This window comes from Numida meleagris, chromosome 2 (assembly GCF_002078875.1).
Source record: "Numida meleagris isolate 19003 breed g44 Domestic line chromosome 2, NumMel1.0, whole genome shotgun sequence".
Classification (NCBI taxonomy): Eukaryota; Metazoa; Chordata; class Aves; order Galliformes; family Numididae; genus Numida; species Numida meleagris.
The window spans coordinates 55,787,178-55,793,770 of record NC_034410.1 but is presented as its reverse complement, the minus strand read 5'-3'; the positions used below and the strand labels follow the sequence as shown (position 1 = coordinate 55,793,770).

At 42.4% G+C, this 6,593-nt stretch overlaps 1 long non-coding RNA gene across 1 annotated transcript in view; it reads right to left on the bottom strand.

Annotated features, from left to right (window-relative positions):
- LOC110394866 overlaps window positions 1-6,345 on the bottom strand; it is a 12,233-nt gene extending 5,888 nt beyond the window's left edge. Inside the window, exons 1-2 of the long non-coding RNA XR_002435984.1 lie at window positions 6,235-6,345; window positions 5,073-5,169 (exon numbers count right to left, since the gene is read on the bottom strand). This is a non-coding gene — a long non-coding RNA (uncharacterized LOC110394866). The remainder of the gene's footprint in view (window positions 1-5,072; window positions 5,170-6,234) is intronic.

The window sequence follows — 6,593 nt, the reverse complement described above, 5'->3', positions numbered from 1 at the left end:
CCGAAGACTTGACAACAAATGATTCAAAGAACAAAAAACTACCAAAATTAACAATATTGAAAAAACCCTGAACCCACTAGAACAACCACAACAATAGAATTACCTCTGTTTCATTGGAACTTGAGACCCCGCATGTGGATTCCTGCGTCCCTTGCTAGTCTCCCCAGTACAGAAAAGACATTGCCATGTGGGGTGAGGACCCAGCCCAGGGCCTGGGAAGGGACAGGGCATCTGGCATCCCAGGGTAAGTTGTGGAAACTGCCTTCAGTCAGCATTAATGAAAGATGGCAGCATTACGTATAGCTGCAGCTGGGAGCAAGGTAGAAGAAGGTAAAGCCTGTTGTTTTTTTTTTCCCCCAGCTGCTCAGTGGTAGGAGGATGAGAGGCACCAGGCCCCCAGTGCAGCATGGACAACTCCCAGCTGGGCAAGAGGAGAAAACGACCACCATAAGAGCATCCAAGCATGGAAACAGTACCCAGAGAGGCTGGGGAGCTCTGTCATCCCCAGGGTATTCAAGTTTGATTCAGCTTGGCTGAATGCAACACCTCTCCCATGAAGAAAGGCTGGGAGATTTTAGCCTGGAGCAGGCTATGAGAATTCTTTATTGCAGCCTTTTGATACATAAAGGGTGCTTATGAGAAAGATTTTTCCTCAGGGCCTGTAGTGATAGGTGGTGAGGCACTGGAACACACTGCCCAGATAAGCTGAGAATGCCCTATCAGTGGAAGTGTTCAAGGCCAGGTTGGGTAGGGCTTTGGCACAACCTCATGTAGTGAAAGATGTTCCATCCCAGGGCAGTGGGGGGACTGGATGATTTTAGAACCGTACAACCCAAACTATTCCGTGTGCAGTGAACCTAACCCAAAGAACTGACACGCAGTCCTCTAGAGATGTGATCTGCTCAGTGATGTTACCAAAATCAGCAGGAGCCAAAGGGTGAAGAGATGCTATGAAGTAGCTAAGAGGGAATACCTGCCCCCATTTGTCCAGTGGACAGTTTAGTAGTCAGTATTACCTCCTGCATCTATACAAGGCACGAAAGCAAAACTCTGGAAGCACCCAGGAAAAAGAGGAGTATCTGGGGATCTCACTGCAATGGTAGCACAGGCTCAGCGACTCATCAACAGAAACACCAGTACAACTGGCTTAGTCTTCCTTAGTTCCACAACAGTCTGTTCAACTTCTCAGCACACTGTTTGCAATTTAGTCACTGCACAGGAAACAGAAACCCCTCCCTTTTCTCTTTACCTAATGTTAGGTGCTGAACAGTTTCAATGCTGCCTGAGGTACATTAGTTTCAAGCAATGGGGGACAACCAGCTACATGGTTGTGCCTCTTCCCCCTGAGGATGACCCCTATAAGACCTGAGAGAACAGCTGTGTATGAATAAAAGGTTCCTGTCAGAATTCAAGAAGCATTTGGACAACAGTCTCCAGGATGTGTTTTGAACTTTAGTTGGTCTTGTATGGAGGCAGTGTTGGATGCATTGAATCTTACTGGTCCTTTTCAAGTCAGGATGTTCTATTTTGTGTTGCCTACCTAGATTCGGTAGGGTGTTTGATACTATTTCCCACAGCCTTCTCTGGGACAGACTGGTTGCTCATGGCTTGGACAAGTGTACAGTTTACTGGGTGAAGTACTTACTGGGTAACCAGGCTGGAAGCGTCACTGTGAATGGAGTGCAATCCAGTTGGTGGCCTGGCACCTGACTCAATAGTGGGGCCAGCTTTCATTAACAATGAATGATTAAGTGCACCCTCCCTGAGTCTGCAGAAACCAACATGTTGGGCAGGATTACTGATCTGACTGGACATAGGAAGGCTCTGAAGGATAGGCTACATCAATGGGATGAGTCAAATAACAATAATAAGAGTAAGCTGCACCCACTGACAATTTATCAATGCTTGCTGAATGTTTTTATTGAAACCAAACAGTGAATGTTAGTACAGTGAGGTAGTAGGTGATGCATTTCAGCAGCAGTAACAGTGACATGGAAGACAAACCATGTTCCAAATGGCTGTGTCAATTCCTACAAGCATGGCATGCAGGGTCTTGTTTGTCACTGGTGAAAATGCATAGTGACTGTTGAAAAGTAATGTTTGATAGCTGAGAATTTGCTCTGTCAAATAGGGTATTGTGCTCTTCACATCATCGGGAGCTTTTATGGAAATAAACAGAAGGCATTACTTTCAGAGCAACCTCAATGTGAACCAGGCAAGCCAAAATGTTGGACACCCATGGTTTGGCCTCCACTACCATACCACTAACATTCACCTCTGACATCATGGGCCAAGATAATAAAATAGAAGGCATTACTTTCAGAGCAGCTCTTACATAAAGGCAGATACATTAACAACCAGATAACTTGCAAACTACAGGTTAATTCATTCTCCACATCCGTGGGTCTGGCAATCTTCACCAGTAATCAAGCCACTTAGCCTTAGTTTCATCACCACCTCTCTATTTATTCCATTCATCTCATTCAAAGGATACCAGATAGTTGCATATATACACGCCAAATGGCTGTGTTATAGATTGACAGAATGGATTTTTTAAGAATGTGCACTAAGATAACTAGCAGACTAAGAAATAAGGCCACTTAACTCCATCTTCTCCTATTTTGAATTACCAAGTTTCCACTGCACAGAGTTATTCATTGAGCTAATTTTCTACTAAGAGGTATGAATGTGTTATTGGCAACCATAATTTCCTTCTTAGGAAACACAGCAAGTTTCCTCAGTGCCACCCAGAGTGCTAAATATTCTCTAAAGAAACAGTGGATACAAAACTCCATGACCATGAAGAAATAACATCATTAAAAAAAAAAAGCAATCAGAACAATTATCAGACCAAGAACCAACAACAACAGGTTCTCAACCATCAGCATCCACAAGTAGAAGACAGCATTCAACCCCTCCTGCAAAGTCTATTTAAGCCTTGTAAAGAGATAAAAAACAACAGATAATAGGTTCTAGAGATGAAGACACCGGGGTTTATAAAATACCCGGTCCAATTCAACAACTGATGCAAAACCAAGTTTGTCCTAGTACTAATGGGTTTCAGTAGAGTTTTTCGTAATTCACTTCTTAATTTACAGGATTATGATCACAAAGAAACATGCAAGAACAAAAGAATGCATATATATCATTAAACAGACACATTACAGAGTGAGCTTCCTTCTGGATTTCCTATATCAACTTCTTCCCCATCAAAAACAGAACAGCAAGAATTCTGTTAATACACAAAGGGAATAAGAGTCAAAATCTAAAAAGATGAAAACATGTCAGCATCAGCTGGAGACAGTGATAAAATTAAAGATGCTGGCAAGACACAGTTCTTTCCTCTGGCACTTCATAGAAGTCTTTATTCAGAGCTACAAGCATATGTATATAATTGTATCAGCTCACAATGCAGGCATTACCTCTTGAGAGATACCACTGTCAAGTATATAAACTCAATATAAAAGCACATGAAATCATAGATGACTCATACAACTAGTGGATGAGCATTCTTCCATCCAGCTCAAACCAGATCAGGCAGCTCTCTTACTGACAAAACTTATTTTTAAAATAAACTTTACTTCTATTTCACAGTATGGAATTGAAACTGAGGCTTGAGAAAACGTTTAGTAACTATAACATACACCAAAAGGAAGGTAGGGCAAAATAAGAGAAAGATCTTTTACTACACTATCTCACACTCCTCACTTCGCAGGTACACAATACTCGTAGAGATCTTAACAGCTTTTCCTCCCCTCACAGCCTGGAAAACAGGTGAGAGAACCTCATAACCTACTCCTGAAGCTGAATTTCATGAGTGGTGAGGCACTGGAACAAGGTTGCTCAGAGAAGTTGTGGATGCCCTCACTCTGGAAGCATTCAAGGCCAGGTTGGATGGGGCTTTGGATAGCCAGATCTAGTGGCACACAACCCTGCCCATGGCAGGGGGATTGAAGCCAGATGTCTTGCTTATCTAGGATAAACAACTTTCCCAAATAAGAAACAAGAACAGACATCTTTGATAGGAGGCACAAAGCCAAAACAGTAACCTAGCAGAAGAGACTAAGCGTTCTTGTGCTCAAATATGGATGAAGCAAGGAGTGGGATACCTCCCTACATGGCCACCAAAGACCACACACACAAGCACAGAAGATTCAAACACATTATGCAACCTTGTATTTTACATCATAGAATGGTTTGGGTTGGAAGGGACCTTTAAGATCATCTATTTCCAACCCCCCTCACTATAGGTAGGGACATCTCCCACTAGACCAGGTTGTCAAAACACCCTTCAGTCTGGTCTTAAACATCTCAAGAGATGGGGCATCCACAGCGTTGCTGGGCAATGTTCCAATGTCTCACCACCCTCACAGTAAAGATTTCTTCTTAAGTCTAAATCTACCCTCTTCTAGTTTAAAGCTATCTCCCCTCATTTTGTAGCTATATTCCCTTATACAGAGTCCCTCCCCAGCTTTCCTGTAGAATCCCTCCAGGTACTGGAAGGTGACTGTAAGGTTCCTTCAAAGCCTTCTTTTCTCCAGGCTGAAGAACCCCAATTCTCTCAGCCTGTCCCTGCAGGACATTCAGCCCTCTGATCATCTCCATGGCACTCTTCTGGATCTGCTCCAGCAGCTCGGCATCTTTCTTCTGTTGGGAGCCCCAGAACTTGATACAATACTCCACATGGGTTTTCAAGAAAGCACAGTAGATGGGCAGAATCACCTCCCTCAACCTGCTGGTCACACTTCTCTTGATGCAACACAGGATATGGATCACATTCTGGGCTGCAAGTGCACATTGCTGGCTCATGTTGAGCCTTCCATCAGCCATCGCTCAAATCCTTCTCCTCAGAGCCGCTCTCAGGCTATTCTCTGCCCAACATGCATCTGTGCTTGAGATTGCCCTCTGCAGTCCCAAGCAAGTGCAGGACCTTACACTTGTCAAACTTCATGAGGTTGGCATGGGCCCACCTCTTAAGCCAATCCAGGTCCTTCTGGATAGCATGCCCTCTTCCTCTAGCATGTCAACTGCACCACTCAGCTTGGTACATGTAACAGGTAGGTGTGACTTACGTATTAGGTAGGCATGTAGTTAAAGCTTTTAGGTAACTTCTATTTATCGTCTGAAGTCCACTGAGTTACCTCTATCGATTGAGGAGCACCACAATCCCTGTGAAATATAATTTCAGAATCAAAAGGATTTTAAAACTCTACACAAGCAGATTTACATCAACCAATTTGTCTTTGGGACACCCTTGCAAAGGCAGCAATGTTTTAAATGTCCTGTGTGTAACTGGGAGGTAGTGTCAAAAGGATGATATTCATACTAGACCCCTACAGTTTTATAAATAAAAAAAGACATGTTACTCCCCTCACTTTCATGTTGCAGGAATAGGATTGGGCTGCTTGTTTTTTAGCACCAACAGTTAATTAAGGTGGACAATACCATCACAGAACATCAATTTTTTTTTTAAGCTTATAAATAACAGTCTGCATTCTATACTGCTGATGGTGCTTGCCTCTAATCCCACTGGTCCCACGCCCTCCAAATCTCACCAGAATCAAAAGCAGAACAGAATCTTATTGGCCTGACTAAAAAGCAAAACAACATTTCCCCTGTGTCTTTGTTCAAGCACCTTGGATAGATTTGACATATTGATTTTGTCATAATATCTATAAATTATGCTAACAATGTGCTCTCCTCTGCTGATAGTTTGATAGTTTTTTAACAGAGGTTAAAAATTCAAGATAGTCTTATAAAAGCATAGGTACCATCTTTGGGTTGAAATATGATATACATTTTCTTGAAATTAATCACATAGCTGGTTACAAGACCCAAGACTGTTCCTCTATTCCTCTTTATCGTTCTCAGAGGAATAATTGTTTGGATAGAGTCTTTCACTGCTGAAATCTAGTAGTGTTTTCTGAACAGGGTACACAGATTAGTAAAGAACTAATAACAGGTTAACAGTTGGCAGTTAATAAAGTGATTAATTACTTTAGAATTACAGCAATTACTCTGGTTTAGTCAACAAAAGTACATGACTTCTTGAACCATAAGGTACCTTTGCACAGAACATTGTAGAGCATCTTCCAAACAATTCCATTCCTACCTGATTAACAGATTACACAGCAAAAGAAGGCAATGATAGTGCCTTCCAGCAAGGGACAAACCCTACACAGCAAGAGCAGGTTTTTTTTTTTTAAAAAAAAAAAAAAATGAAAATTTACTCACCCCTCCCAGTGACTGGTAACAACGTGAGAAGAGCACAATCTCTACCCAGGGAAACATTACTCCTTTGGCTGCTAACCCTTAAATGAGAGGGGTGAGGAGGGATGGATCCAGGCTCCACCCCTTCCTGTACTCAGGTACACTGTTCGCACCTGAGCTCCCTGGCTTAGCCACGCCTGGTGCTCAACCATTGGTTCAGGCTGTGATCTGGCAATTCCACTGCACAGATGCTCACATAGATTGTCTATATACATGGACAATAACAATATTACAGTGTTATCCTTCCCATCTTTGGCCTTATAACAAAATCATTCCTTTTAAAACTCCACTATTATTGATTACACCACATAGTACCTTCACTC